General features: G+C 40.0%; 1 protein-coding gene across 2 annotated transcripts in view; it reads left to right on the forward strand.

Moving 5' to 3' along the window:
• The window catches only part of LOC126284689 (BMP-2-inducible protein kinase), a 240,775-nt gene that overhangs the window by 65,963 nt on the left and 157,873 nt on the right, over positions 1-16,939 (forward strand). The gene's annotated exons all lie outside the window — the stretch shown is intronic.

Consider the following 16,939-nt stretch of genomic DNA (forward strand, 5'->3'; position numbering starts at 1 on the left):
ACATAGCTGCACGGCAATGCAGATTTTTGTGTGAAGTAAAAAATGTTAATTTTGAGGACATTTTTGGATCGAGAAAATATTGTTGAATGCTGGTCATGTTAATACAAAAGGTTGGACTGATGACAAAAGAGAAGACATGGCGTTCCCCCAGTGGTAAAGGTGGTAGAATCACTCTCTTACATGCTGTTACCTACTGAGGCTTTATTCGTGGATGTCGAATGCTTTTTGCATTGGAAGGAATATCAGAGTAATGTGAAGAAATGAATCATTAAGACATTATCAAATTGGTTTGAAAACACTTTGTTACTAACTTTAGAAGCTCTGCCAATACTTTTCAGTGTTCCACTCTTTGCAGTTTTAAGGCATAAGGCGCGACCCTGTCCTCTCAAAAAGGAAGAGACAATTCAGTGGTTACAACATGAGATTACTGTGGATGATACACTGAAAAAGAAGAATTATTAGGACTCGCATCACTTCATAAGTCACAATTCCCCACATATGCAAATGACGAGGTAGCTTTTAAATGTGGACACTGACATAAGACTGTCACTTATCACTGCCAATTTAATGCAGTCAAACTTGTACACGAGTGACAGAGTATGTTTCTCACGGAAATAAAAAAAGTGAAGGGAGTGAAGTTGCGAAGCTAACTATTCAGGCCATGGGAAACGTCACCAAAATGGGCTGTAGGGTTTCTGTGAGGTCTGCTTGAAGATGGTGTTCCGTAACATATCATTATCGCTTACAGCTGCTCATCCACTTCGGAAAGTTCCAGTGACTCTGAAATGAGTGGTACTTATCCTCTTTCGGACAACACAGTTGCCTGCAGCTAGCAATTGTTGCAGGTATGTACATAAAAAAACGTTTCCTTACTTTTGAACAAAGTACTTCATTTTGACGTACCATGCCTATGTTGCCTGTAACTGAGTGTCAACCAGGACTTCTCATCGGTTGGTAATGCATCAGCTTATGTAACCACTGTGAGGATAGTTTTGGGTAGCCATTGAAAGCGAAAAATTACAGTTTGCTTTTAGTGCTGAAACTAAATTGTCTCTGTTTTGCGTTTGCACTTAAAGGTTAGCTTTAACTTTGCTACGAACAAAGGAGTGATTAATAGTTCTGCCAAAGGTTGTTGACTGCTGTTTTCTCAGATGCGTTACAAGTCATAGGGTTGTGATTAGGCTAGGATGTGGGTTCAAATTCAGGGGTACAAAACATGTCATCTGCTATGGTTCAGTCATTGGTCACTTAATATCAGCTGTTGACAGACCACCTCGCATTCCCCTGGTACCTCATGGTCACCATTGCCAACATTGCTCCGTGTTACACATAAGTAACAGCATTTGTGAAGTGATCCACAATGTTTGTGTGTTGCTTAGAACCGAATGGCAGCAGGCAGCCGATGTGGCAATACAAGAGTGGCAAGTGACAGACATCAGTTAACAAGTGATTTTAATCAGACTATAGTATTTCTGTGATAGGTAATGTTTTCTACTAAGTGAGTAATAGATGTAAGTGTACTTCACAATCTGTAGGAAACAGTTACCTGTGAAGAAAAGAATCAGTAATGTATGTGGAGTCTGATAAGTGATTATATGGATACTCTTCTTCACACCATATGAAATAAATACAAAAACTGGACACATCAGTTGTATTTAGATGTTGTATTTTCTGCATTGTTCACGATTTTTAGTTGCCTGTCTCAACACTCAAGTTTTTACCTGATTGATAAACACATGGAACCTATAGTCCACAGAATGTAATTGTGTAATTAGGATGTCACCAACTGTTCTTGTGCTTAACCCCTGCTGCCCCCTCCTCCCACCTCCTTCCTCACCCGACTCTCAATAGGTCTTGGTCGTGACTGACATTGTTTCTGCACATACTAAAAGTATCAGCCATATTTACTAATAAATGTTTCTCACTGCATCATGCATGCGTCTCGGTGTTTGAATTCTGGTTCCCCATCACAGTAAGCAACTTTCTGTTGATGATTTTCAGAATAAATTCCTTTCATTACAGTCTATAATCACAGAACTTTTTGGTCTTTAAGACTACCAGTTTTGGTCAAATCTGCAGAAAAACATGGGAAAAACAAATACTGTAGGGCCTCCATAATCTAGCATCCTTGGGAGACTGTCAATGCTGGATTACCCAATATGGCAAATTATCAAAGCCACTTTTAAAAACTGGTTTTAAGAAACGCATGTAAGCAAAACCTATAATTTTAACTTACAAAAATAAGTAACTCTGATTTATTAAGCACAATAGTCGAGATCACAGTCTTAAAAAATTAAAAGTATGTATTACATTCGTGTAAAAATAAAATTGAATGGAAAGTTGCATACTGTCCTGCTCTATTAAATAAGTTAAAGGCTCGATGTTTTAGAAAAAACAGTATGCATAAATAATTGTCTGTACACCAGTTAAAAAGTGAAATAAGCACCACAATTGGAATCGCTTGTGTTTGGGAATAGGACAGCTAACTGAAATTGTCGAGGGTGTAGAGTATGTCGGTCTGGTGTCTACCGCTGATCCCCCTGAGACATTGCAGGAATACTAACTTGTTTCTTGGATTAAGCTCTTCCATAATAAAAATTATTTTCAATGATGTACAGATTAATAACTTCAGAAGTGATGTATTGTTCGCTACTCTCAGCAAATTTCACAAAAGCATTAGTCTCAGCCCAAGATATGAGAGTTGCAGGCAGTTCTTCTTTACCATTGTCAGTTTCTGGTGTGTCCTGTGGGTTGAAAATGTTCTCTGATATCACATTGTCAGTCAGCTCTTCTTAGATAGCTAATTTTCTATCACTGTCAATCCATTCGTCAATTTCTGCTGAAAACACATTTGGTCTATTGGTACCACTTGTACAATTTCGAGCGAACAGTTGTTCACTCATCATCATCATCTAGGGCATAGTTTTCTCTGGGCCATATGAAACGTATTTTTCACAGAGGTCCAAGCAATTGCATCTATGAAATGGCAACTTGAATGTTAAAATTGTTTTGTAACTGTTGATGCTGCAATCTGAACTTAGCAGTTTTTGTGCAAACATCCCTCTGCACTAAAACTCTAAATTTTGTGTGACCCATTGGTCAATTGTTTGAATTTGTGACGTAACATTGGCAGGAAGATGTGATGCAAAAATATTACCTGACATCAGATTCTGGAGGGTGAGCTCAGCAAGAGTCAGGGATAAGACCTTCCTTAGGATTCATAGGTAGTCTTTAGATTTTCAAAGTTTTCTTTCATAGCTGGAAAGAAGTGGTGATAAAATCAGTCTGAGCATCATGGCTCTCATATACACATTAATGCATAATACTGTAAGTAACTGGCATATGAATCACATTTTTAGAGGTCTAGGCATCCCAGTCACAAAGGCAACTTTGTAGTTTTCGGGTGGGGATAACTTATGCTTATTGATAAGGTTTTGAACTGCATATTTTAAAACTTATTTTGGTTTTACTAATTTGCAGGAGTCTCATCAACAGCTTTTATTGTACCAGAAATGTTGGATGCCATACTGAATTTTAAAATAATGAAACCACCCATTCGAGAATGAAAGAACATTGTCTGTGGGTAGACTTAATTCTTTGTATTAAGAAAAAGACACCTCTAACTGTCTACTGAACATCTACACTTTTAACTGAAGCATATTGTGACTCATTTTTTAGTTAAAGATACAATATTAAATTCACTCGTAATATTGTTTCAGTTCTCAAATTTTTCCAGTCTTCTTGTGATATCCAGTTTTTGGACACACAAAATCAGCTTATCATTGGACATATTTTAAATTTGGTATATACTAGGCCACTGTGCACTGTCATCCTTTCAGCAGTGCTACTGTAAATAACAAACTGAGGTACAGTAGCCACAAAATATATTTGTGTAGCAAGCTCATTAGATTTTGCTACTGCAGGCCTACACATATTAGTCAATTATATAATTGTGGGAAAGGAGAGAGAGAGAGAGAGAGAGAGAGAGAGAGAGAGGAGGCAGGAAGAGGGGTTGGGGATGGGTAGCTGTCCACTCAGAGGGAGGTTCACAGGCTAGGCATGTGATGTATGGATACCCAGGCTGGTAGGGTCTGGCGCACAGTAAAGCTGATGTGGATTGGGTGGGGGGGTGACAGGGCAGAGGAAGGGAAAACTATTTGATGGTGGTCGTGGGGCAGTGGATTAATGGTGATTGAGGTCTGAAGGGTTACGGGAACGAAGGTTGTTTAACAAGGATAACTCCCATCAGCATAATTAAAAAGAACTGACAGTGGAAGGGGGCATCCAGGTTGTGTGGGTTGTGAAGCAGTTCTTTTAAATAGAGCATGTTGTGCCATGGCAACTTTGTTCTTGTCCACAGTTTGGTGTTGGTCATATGTTCTGATGGGCAGTTAGTTGGTTATCATACCAATGTGCAAAGCTGTGCAGTGATTGCAGCAGAGTTAGTATATGACATGGCTACTATCACAGGTGGCGTGCCTCTGAGGAGGTAGGATAAGCCCATGACAGGACTAGAGTATGAAGTGCTAGGTGGATGGATTGCACCTGGGTCTTAAACAGAGACATGATCCTTGTAGCTAGGAGTTGGGAGTGGAGTGGCAAGAGGGATCGACCAGGATGTTTTTTTGATGAGCAACAGAATACTTCTTTAGGAAGGTTGGATCTTAGGTAGGATGTCCCTCATTTCTGGGCATGATGATAGATAATCAAAGGCCTGGTGAAGAATATTGTTCAGTTGTTCCAGACCGAAGACACACCTTTATAGCTGGTTCTTGGGAATGATGGGAGGATTAGGGAAGTGTGAGGATGTGGCACAGAAAATCTTTTTGCAGACTTTGTTTTGGAGGGTAGTCCCTGTCTGTGAAGGCCCTCATGAGACCATCAGCATAATGGGCAAGGAAGCTCTTGGTGCTGAAGATACTCTGTCCGAGGGTGTCCAGGCTGTGGGGTAGTGTTCTTTGGTATGGAAGGGATGAGAGCTGTCAAAATACTGGTGCTGTTGGTTGTTAGTGGGTTTAATATGGATAGAGGTGTGGACGGAGCCATCAGCAATATGGATGTCAGCATCCATGAAAGTAGCACATGGGATTGAGGAGTATCAGGAGAAATGGATGGGAGAGGAGCTGAGGTTGTGGATGAATGAGGATAGGTTGTCTTGGCCACAGTCTAGATCATAAAGATATTATCAGGGAACTTGAAGCAGGCAAGAGGTTTGGGGTTTCGGGAGGCTAGCAGGGTTTCCTCTAGATGGCCAATAAAAAGGTTGTCATAGGAGAGTTACCTGTGGCTGCGCCACAGATTTATTTGCTTATATAACTTCTCCCCATAAAAGTAATTGTATATCAGTGAAATATGATTTCTATAATTTCCCACTTTGGCATTGGTGTTGTAATTAGCTGTTGACGGGGAGGACCAGGCCACCACAAGTAGAGGGAAATAATACTTCAAGCGACGTTCACAATTAAACAACAAAGTTTAATAGACATTATTTTAATGGGTTAATTTGCACATCACTTATGGTGAAACTATTTTAATCTTAATTGCAAGACTACCAAAAAATACAAAATTTTTACAATAATCTTTAGAAAGGTGAGTCACAACCTGGCAGGACCCAATAACCATAACAGTATCACCAAACAGTACCACAGGCATGGTTAGAAAGGAATGTACAAACAGATCACTGCAACAGACTAAAAACTAAAATTACCTTTCAAATATAAACTGATCCCCAACAAATTACTTTTTTCAACCAAAGCTAAAACACCTTAAAATCTTAAACCAAGTCACAGTAGAAAGAAGAGGATGTAAAAATAAAATAAACTGAATTGGATACTTAGCTTGGCTGAGCATAAACTGCCACATATAATTTAAACTTTGAATTCTTCAGTCTCTCGAAGAAAATTTCAGTACACTTTGTAGGCCTCTGGTTTAAATGGCATTAATCATAAGAAATGTTTTATAGTTAATTAACAAGGGTTAACTTAAGAACAAGTACTTCCGGATGTTTAAAAGCTATAAGAATTTAAGTATGGCAATTGCCAGATGTGCAGTAAAATTTATATTCAGCTAACCGCAATGAATTAAAAAATTTCCTTTTAACAGCCCTTCACTAGCAATCACCATTTGCGAATTAAAGTGCTCAGTGAAATGGGCGTTCACCCCACAGCACTGTGTGCTAAAATGACTCCGAAGTGTGATTCAGATTGTGCAGCAGTATTATAACTTATGGAACACACAAACTTATTATCTAGGCAAAAAAAGTTCTTATCAATTTGCCCAATATGAGAAAGCTACATAATACTTACGACTACCAAAATGCTATAAGAAAATATGTTTTATTTGGTATTATTAAGTACAATCGAACCTGAAGACAAACACTACGAATTCACATTCAGAGGTTGACTACAAAATACCAAACACACAAAGGCTATCATCCATATGCTTTGCGTTAAATTCACCCAAACTAACAACTTTATCCAGGTGCAGACATGATTGGTATCAATCACTTGTGCCCCCCCCCCCCCCCCCCCCTCCCCGCCGCAAATGTCTACTAGTTCTCCTGGTGTTGCTCTAGTGAAAGACCATAACTCCCATCAGAAGACAAGACTGACAATAGTGTAATCGATCATTCTCCCCTGTTAAAGCTAGAGAAGTCTCCCTCCTCAGGCAACGACTTGGAAACAAGTATAGTTACACATTCCGTTTCACCTGGTTGAAGTGCACCCTCAATTTTTTGCCTGCTGTGAAATTGCAGGCCAGGAGGGTGACTGAATTCAGTACTTTCATCACCTTGCAATGTCCCAGAAAATGAGGCGACAGCTTCTGTGAAATGGCTCCATTACCATGCCTTCGTACACCAAAGTTATGGCTCAAGACATGGTAGCTGAACTTTACCTTAAGTGCACACAGACTCTTATTATAGTGCTGTGCCCATCTCTGGTGTGCGAGATCGGCATTGCTCCTGGCTCATCTCCAGTTTTGTTACATAATTTCGGGGGTGATCTTGTCTGGAAGGAGATTGTTCAAGTACCACAAAATGGTCTAGGGAGAGGATGCAGGCGTTGTCCTGATGATTTAACAGTGGGCAAAACTAAATGCTATATTCAGTCAAGGCATGAGTGTATCCCGTCTGTTCTTAGTGTGTGCATGGAATGTTATCAACACAGATTTGGGGTGGCGAAAATATAGAGAAATTGCAGGTCCTAATTCCTGAGGTAAAAAAAAAAGATCTATTACTTCTTATCCCTCCTGGTCATAGAGCATACAATGTTTTTTGTTTTTTTTCCCTCTCCAACTATACCCTGCCAACTGCTCCACAATAAGGAGCTTTTGTTTGATCTACTGAATTAAAGGGTCCTGGTTCTGTTTCTCTTGCAGGTTATCAATGAGTTGTGGGACCTATACTTAAAGCCCTCCTCAAACATGCAACTGAGTGCATCAGCTGTTTGATTGTCCAAACTCTTAAATATACTTCACAGAGAAACGAAATTCAGAGATGTATACAGCCCAACATGCAATTCTTCCGGGTTTTTGCGGGATGTATGAGGCCTGGTTATCTGTCTCATGTGTGAATTGACTGTGCTCTAGATAGAACTTGATTTTTTCCAGGATGAACATCACTGCCAGGGTCTCCCATCATAGGCATAGTATTTCAACTTAGCTGGGAAAAGGCTGCTTGAAGCTTATGTCACTGGTTGACGATCTCCATCTTGTCCCTTGCAAGAGAGCAGTAGCATCCACAGAATTCGGAGTGTCAGTTTGGCACCATGAAGGGACGTTTGAAGTGCGGGATGACCAAGAGTGGTGGATTACTAAGGGCTGCCTTATGGCATCAAAGAGGGACAGCCAATTTCCTCCCCACTGAAAGATTTCTCCCCTCTTTTGCAAATTATTGAACAGGGCTGCCAGTTCAAAATTAGGCATGAACTTCCTAAAGAAGTTTGCCGTGCCTACAGAACGGGCAACTTCCTTCTTATTCTTGGGAGGAGGGAATTTGTGCAAAGTAAGTGTTCTTTCCTGATCTTTTCTAATACCACAAACCAGATAAAACAGTTGTGTTGGTCTGGTTCGCCTTTTGATTAAGTACTCTATAGCCACCTGCCCTTTTGGGCTAAGAACATTGGTGAGGTGTACAGGGAGGTACATGGTCTTGTAATGCCATTGTGAAGTGTGTTATCCATGTGTTGCTGCAAAGCTTTCATCTTTAGTGGCTGGGGGGGAGGGGGGTGACAGTGTATACAGTGTTGTCTGACAGGAGTATCATTGGTAAACTTTATTTTATGTTTAATCCATATCCATAACAGTTTGTCAGTTAAGATATCTGGGAATCGACTGGGTACCTATAGTAGTTCCTTAGTTTCAATAGAGCCCAGGTAACTTAACTCAAACTCTGTACCTAGTACCACAGCACTGTTTGCCCCCACCCCCCAGGGCACCCACTGGCAAGAATGCAAATAAAACTCCTTATCAGGACAAAATTTAAATGGAAAAACACCTAATAGCATAATTTAGAACCAACCCAGTTCGTTGAATAAAGTCACAGCCCAAAAGTAAATTAACCGATACGAACTATGATAAGTTCTAATGGCCATGAACACCAAGATTCCCTCACAAACAGCTCGTCAGAGGCAGCACCTTTCCATTGGCAGTGCAACATCTCTGATAAGTTCTAATGGCCATGAACACCAAGATTCCCTCACAAACAGCTCGTCAGAGGCAGCACCTTTCCATTGGCAGTGCAACATCTCTGGTTCATAGCTCGTAAGGGGGGAAGCTTTCATGTGGTACGGCACCTGAGATACCAGTCATGATCCAGTAACGAGAGACTGCTTCCAGAACCAAGCAAGACACATAAGGATTCAAGATTTAATGCCACACGAAGTAGAGGAAGGGACTCATTCATTACTGCCCTAATGCGATTACATTGCTTCGGTAGTAATGACGCCTTATGTGGTACCCATTCCCACAGCATCAGCTGTTCGGAAGCCTCTGATGTCTTGCCAGACATTCATTTATGAGCTCTCGTTCCTTGCCACACTGTCAGTAATACTTAAGACTATAATTATCAAAAGTCGAAAGCACTTTGCTCTCTAAAATGGTGTAAGAAAATATGTTTTATGCGGTCTTATTAAGCACAATGAAACCTGAAGGCAGGCAATAAGAATGTTCACCCAACAGTTCGGCCTCAATTCATGTTCAAAGGTTAATTAGGAAATAACAAACACTCAGAGGCTACCACGCATATGCTTTGAATTGAATTCACACAAACTAACAACTTGTGCCAGACACCAACACGAGTGAAAGCAATCACTGCTTAAATTTTAGTGGTTCCTACAGTGCAAGAGAACAAGCTGCTACTGCAGGTTTTACAGTGAATCTAAACTTGAGTCACAAAGCGGTATCTATAAGAAAACTGCAGTGCCGCATTACATAAACAACAAAATTGCTCGCCAAATCATACATAGGATAGGCAGGTGAATTAATGAAGGCACAATCCCAGTACACGCAGTTGACATCAAAGGGCATGAAATTGAGAGCAAGGAGTTCCACTGATCAGGGTCGCACAATACATCCCAGTAACCATTCACATTATACGGTACACAGTCCTGGGTGGCCAACCGCCTAAAATCCACTCCCACACCAATGCCACAATAACTGACTCTGGCTTGCCATACTTGAATTTGGTATTGGTGCTTACTTTCTGGTGTCTAGCAAAGCCATCACCTCATGACTCGCCCAAAGGTCCAAACACTGTATGCTTACACCACTTGTGCCCTCTGCATGAGCCCTCTAGCACTCCTGGTGTGGCTGTCAGTCAAAGAATAAAATTCCTGTCAGAAAATAAGTTTGATAAGAGCCCGCAAGCCTTGGTCAGTATATAATTGGTAATGTATATGCTGAGTGAAACAGATGGTTTGTAGTCTGAAGGTCATTGGGAGAGGTAGCGTTAGATAGTGGCAAGGTGATGGACATGAGGCTATGGCATCAACAATGATGAGTAGTTTCCAGAAGGTAAAGAGGTGGGGATGGTGGAGAGACATTGAAGGAAGTGGGCAGCATCTTCGATGTGCAAGACTAGGTTTTGGGCAGTTGATTGGAATTGTTAGTCAGTAGAAACACAATAACCAGTTGCAGTGGGATGGCTAGGATTGTTGGGTTTGGAGATTTTAAGGAGCATATAGATAGTGAGTGTGTTGGGTGTCATAGGGGAGAGGAGGGAGATGGACTCTGGGGACAGAATTTCACTAAGAACTGCAGGTTATGCTGGACCTCTGGGATGGGATCACTATGGCAAAGCTTGTAAGTGGAATAGTGAGACTGTTGGAGGAAATACTCGTCAGGTAGTCACTGTGGTTCACGACAGTGGTGTCTTTGCCTGCAGGGAGGATGATTCGGTCAGCATGTGTTTGAGGTTGTGAATGGCTGTCCTTCCTTTGAGAGGTGAAGGATGGATGGTGAGGAGGTTAAGAATTCCTGGAAGGTGACGAAGGAATGGTTAGGTGGAGAAAGGGGGAGGGGGCGATTGCCACTATTGGATGGTGATTCAAACTGGGAGAGGCAATGTTCACTGTTGAGGATTAAGATGGTTTTGGTTGGAGGGATTGGTTGCACGGAAGTGTTTCTACTATATGAATTGGGAGGAGGAGAGTGGGTCTTTGGCAAGCCCAACATGGATGAACCGGGATGTGGGGTTGAAGGATAGCACTGAATCTTCTGTGGGATTGAGGCTTTTATTTGGGTTCTGGATTTTGGGAAGGATTGCGGGGGAATTGTGGACGATGTGACAGATTTAAAACATCAGCCAGATGGGGTCTGGGCACTATGAGTGATTGTTGCAAGGGGGGGGGGGGGGGGGCAGCAGTTTGCTGCTGTTAGGATGCATGTTGATGGGCAGTGGTGCTCCTAGATGGGAGAATTAGGTCAGCAGATTGGACAATTAATCATGGTGCTGTCTGGAATGCTCTTCCAGGTATTGATGAGCAAGGATTTCAATTTTGGAGATGAGGTGTATGTAGTTACAGTTGCACAGTACCAGTATCTTGGGGAGGAAGCAGGGGTGGGTCGTTGATGCCTGTGCAGTGGAGATACACTTTTGCAGTACCTTGTACTTAGGTGGGGGAAATGGGGGGGGGGGGGGGTCACATGGCTTAGGCAGCATTTAAAGAACATTATGTGGGTCTGGATTTTAACTAAGGAAAGGGATGCTTCTCTGAACTGATGCAGGTAGATGGAGCAAGGGTCCATTTGGGTTGGGACGGTGCCAGGTAAACATGAAGTGAAGTGACATGGGAAATGGACGAATGAAAGCATTAGGTTGTTGTAAAGGGAACTGGATGAGAAAGTGAGGGTTTGGAGGTGAAAAGGAGGGAAGAAATTGTACTGAGGGTGACAGGACTATTATGATTTGAGGATGTTTAAGTGCACAAGTTATCACTCGTGGGAAGGAAAACAGAAAGATGCGAAATTCTGACAGGAGCTACGTGTGAGGAGAGGTGGGTGGATTCACAGATGAAATGTAGTGACAGGTGACTCGTAGAATAGCTTGTGAAGTAGTTGAAATGAGTGTTCATGTTCATCACTGATTGGCAACTGACAGAGAAGTGTCGGCCGCCAGCTGGTGGTGAGTGTGGATACTCGTAATGTGCACATTTATGTTTGTTTGTATCTAGTAATTTTGCATTTGACAAGCTGATTTATAGTGATCATCTTGATAGTGGGAAGTGTATTTTAAAGCACAAGGTCTGATGACAACCTAGCTCTTTCAAAACTGGTCATCAGTAAAATGCTTTTTTAGCAATCTTGGCTTGTGAAGTTTTCTTCAGTTACCATACAGTGCAGATTGTGCCATACTGACAATGTTAGTAATGTATAACATTTATAGTAGTTAGTTTTTCTTGTATCTGTGGAAACTCGACAAAAACATTTACATTCTAAATCATTCATAAGAATATCTGCTTAAAGTAAGAGTCAGATTACTACCCAGCCTAAGACCAATTTTTTATAATATATTTTGTCATTGTAGGTAAAGGAAAATGTAGGCTCAAACACAATCTAAAAATTCAATTAGTTCTGCACATTATGCAGTACTAAGCTTATTATGGGTTAGCAGATTATCATAATTTCAATAGTTTCTTTTATTGGGAAATCATTGTAGCGGTTTTTTTATGTGTGAGGATGGTGGCAGCATCACATTATTTGAAATATGTATGTCCTTGATGACATCTGCAAGCTCAGAACTGTATTTAATCCCAAAATAGGTTCTGAATGTGTAAACTGGGGTAAGTTTATTGTCAAGAAATATGTTTAGTCTACAGCATGGTGATGACATCATATGCTCTGGCTTTCCATGTTAGCAAATTTTAATGAGATAAAGTTGAAGTTAAGCATTCATCATTTTAAGCAATTTCTTTTCGTATTTGTTAGGAAGAAATTGGGAACTGTCTTATCTTTTTTATGTAGATGAGTCTGAAACTTCTCAGCTGGCTCTGTGAACTTCTATTTTTTTCTTTTCAACAGGCTTATTGAACAGCTCTTCATCCAGTGTGTGATGTGTCTTGACTAACAAGATCATACCCAGCAGCGAATTTTTTGTCTGGCTTTGGGTGTAACCTTGTGCTTGGTTGGTTACGATATGATACACTCCATGTATGATCTGTTGCCCTGATGAGTGAATACCAGCATCAGCTCTTGAATCAATTTCTAGTTGCCATTCTTAAGATTGATTACTTTTGTGGCCGTGCTAGGCAGTGCCGTGAGACCACAATATCTGGTTGCTTTACCGCCTGAATTGGGAATGTTTGCAGGAAGAGAGCTTCAATCTGTCCAAGCTGCTAAATGTCATGCACAACTTTGCAGTAACTATTCTCTAATATAACAGCAAAGTTTCAAATGTAAATTTACTTTTATAATGACAAGTGATGCAGATTGCTCACAAGTTTTAGATTACTGTATATTGTAACATGCGTACCTGATGCTTTGACATTTGATGGACAACTTAGAATGACAGTTCTCAATTATGATCTTAAACTGTTCAGTTGTTTACATTGTTGCCAGTGCATCATTTTCCAAAACAGTGCCAACCTGTGATGCCAAAGCGTAAACGAGCCTCCCCAGAAGGTGAAGACGGGTGATCACCATTGCGCCTTGTCGATGTTTGAATTTGGCAGCTTTCGTACCCCACCTGCACATGTGTTAAACCAAAGTGTGCACAGTGTGATGACCCACACTTAAATGTTGCCTAAACTAATTTTCAGTCATCACTAATATCTTTGGTTGGTTTAAGAGCATAAAGTTGCAATGTGTTACTCTGTAGAACCCCATGATGCATCACAGGCTTTTGTCAACAAAGTTTTTTTTGACAGCTCATTTTTGTTTCTTATTTATATTCTGTAATCCTCATTTTAGTAAGGAAGTTTTTCACTGCCTGTAGAGAGAGTGGCATTGTCTTGGCCCATAGAAATGCAGCTGGGGGCTATTGTTTGAGTTTGTTGGTGAGTGCTTGGTATAAGGAAGGATAGGTGTTCCCTCCTCTTGCCCCCCCCCCCCCCCCCTTTTCTCCATTTTGGTAATGTGTGCATATAATAAAATAGTATATGACTATGTTCTTATCTAATGGAGGCCTTGTGAGCACGATTAGTCTGTCAATAGCATTGGAAGTAAAAGTTTTTGGAGTGTAATCAAATTTGGAAGCAGACAGCATTAATGATCTTCATACTCATCCTACATCATATAGATTTATTCAACTTGTTAGAAGCTAATGATGTGGGCTGGACAAAAGCTCAGTGTGCAGGACATTTATAAATGGGCATTTGCCCAAAGTGGTTGTAAATGTCCAAAATTTGGACTTCTTTTTAATGCTTTTACTGCTAGAATGCATAATTTACCAGTTAAAATAAGGGATGGGATGATACTCCTGATATTAAAACTTAGTAAATGTTTACACACAAACCTATGCATATCATTTTTTGCCTTTATTACTAAGAACGGAAGGAAAGAAGAGAGAAATGAATATTTTTAATTAGCATTCCAACTTGCTGTGCCAAGGAAGGGTGCTTGTTGATGCCAGTTGGTTATCATTTATAATGTCCTTTTCCTTTTTACCAAAACTGCCTTTACTCTTGCACTTGTACAGCGCGCGCGCGCGCGCGCACACACACACACACACACACACACACACACACACACACACACACACACACACACACACACACACATGGCTGAACGACTCTGTAGTGATAGTGGGTATGTGTAAATAAAAAACAACAACATTATCCTGTCATTCTCACAGTAATGTAACACACTTTATAATCCATGTCAAATCTCTGAATATTATTGAAGAATGATTATTAATAGCAAAATTATTACTTTTCATTGAACAGCTGACATGTGTTTCTTGATGATAAATGTATTCTTAAATGTTAAACTATTTTCAGTGGAAAAAGAAAACCTGTATTGTCAGATGTAATGACATTTGAGTCAGACTATAGTTTTCTATTCTGCTATTTTCTTTATCTACTTCCATATGACTGCACTGGTGTAAATGTAAAATTGACCTCACCAACCCTGTTGTTATGTTCCAATCTATATGACCCAAAATGTTTATAAATTTCATTTCTTATTATTTAAATGTAATAAGTTTATGAAATGCAGTGACTTTGTCCAAAAATGCAAGGACATTGTGTGGTTTAAAAAGTTGTAAAATATTTTAAGTCACCTGACATTAATATGATTACTCTAAAGACAAATACTTTCTGGTTGTCTCATATTTTATAGTGGTAATGACTTTCATTGTTCATACTTACTCTCAACATACAAGAAGTCAACAAAGGTATTGCATTAACAACAATGGACTTGCCATTATGGCTTATCAACTGTTTGAATTATCAATTGTTTCTGCTCAGTTTGTGTTCTCTGTCGTTTGTGTCTGAATTGTGACACCACGGCAATTACATCATTGACCGACGCTGAGATGGGAGAATTAGTAAGTAGCTCAACAGATGAAGGATCACTTTCAGAGTTTGAAGCTCACATCAGTAATGCATCAGGAAGTGAGTGTTCTGATGACATTGATGGCGGTCCACAGTCTGTTTGAATTAGTATACAGACTTCGATTTCTGAAAACAGGAACAAAGAATGACAGTTGCAACCACCAGCACAACACGGCCACCTGCCCGCTTTGATCATCATCAGGACCACCCTGGGAATTTATGGTAAACAGTGTGACAAACACGCTTACACTCCTTGCGGGTGTATATCCCTCACATGGGGAAGCTACAGAAAGTTTGTGGGATAAGGATACTGGGCGTAACATTTTCGAGCAACCCTGTCTCTAGAAACATTCTGTAAAATATTTTGCATCTTGTGGTTTGATCACAGATCCACAAGAGAGGAAAGACGATGTACTGATAAACTCGACACAATTCAAAATATCTGCAAGAAGTGGTTAGAAGTCCTTCTTGAACTGTATAATCCAGAGGAAAATGTGATCATCGATGAGTGGCTTGTAACATTTAGAGGCGGCTGTCCGTTCAAACAGTACATCTCAAACAAACCAGCAAAATATGGTATCAAGATATGTCCTGAAAGCCCAAGAAAGAGGGGCATCAGAAAAAATCAGGGAATGAGAGTAGTTGCCGAGAGTTGTTGCTGAAGTCAGAATGTAACATGCGATTATTTTTTACATCATATAATTAGAGCCAGCTATTCCTGAAAAGGAACTGACAAGGTTACGAACCATATGTAAAAATAAGACAGAGCTTCCACAAAATTTGACCAACGAGGAGGTTCGTAGCTCTTCATTTTACTTCACAGATGACGCTGCAATGGTCTATTATATTCCTAAGAGAAATGTTCTACTAAGGAGCACTCTCACCATAGTGGGGAAAGAAGTGACAGGGCTGATAAAAAGCCAAAAATGATTTTACATTATATTTCAACCACCAACAATCAGCTAACAGGTGCATATACATGCAAACAAAAAACCAGTAGGTGGCCCATGATAGTTTCCCACAATAATCTTGATGTTACTGCTTATAATATATATGTCTTGTGGACTTCGATTGACCCTAATTGGAAGGCAAGAAAATTAACTAGAAGGAGAATATTTTGGAGGAACATGGAAAGTCACTGGTTGCAGAGACATGGCATCAAGAAATCATTTTCTAAGAACAGAACATTCTTTGAGAATGATAAAGAGCATCCAAGACCATGAAGGAGTGGTGGGTATGGCTAAAGCAGTAACAATAAGAAACGGTACCAAATGTGCACACTGTAAGTTCTGTCCTTCAAGCAATGACAATACAACAGACATGTTGTTTAGAAAGTGTAATAAACATGTATGCAAAGCACATGTCATATACTTGTGTCCAAACTGCAGTGAGTGAAGGAAAGAAAGTGATATGGGCAGATGGACAGACGGTTGTCGAGAATGACTGTTTGGTGGAAGTGTCTGTTGTTCCTAATGTACCGTAGGTGAATATTAAAATAATAAATTTGCTTTAGTTAAGTTCTTTGCATAATAATAATAATAATAATAATAAAAACAAAGATTCCAAGACTTACCAAGCGGGAAACTGCCAGTAGACAGTGGTGTGTGTGTGTGTGTGTGTGTGTGTTATTTTATTGTGCCTGTCTACCGGCGCTTTACCGCTTGGTAAGTCTTGGAATCTTTGTTTTTAATATATTTTTCCCATGTGGGAGTTTCTTTCTATTTTATTTACATCATTAATAATAATAATAATAATAATAATAATAGTAATAGTAATAGTAATAGTAATAGTAATAGTAATAGTAATAATATTGCTATGATAATTAACAACATACTAGAATATATACAACAATGTCAATGGCTTACAATTGAATGAAAAATACGCATTTTATTATGTTGTGTCATATTGACACGAACAGACATTTGTAAAATTGAGTAGCACAGCAGGGTTAA

This window comes from Schistocerca gregaria, chromosome 1 (assembly GCF_023897955.1).
Source record: "Schistocerca gregaria isolate iqSchGreg1 chromosome 1, iqSchGreg1.2, whole genome shotgun sequence".
In the NCBI taxonomy this organism is placed as follows: domain Eukaryota; kingdom Metazoa; phylum Arthropoda; class Insecta; order Orthoptera; family Acrididae; genus Schistocerca; species Schistocerca gregaria.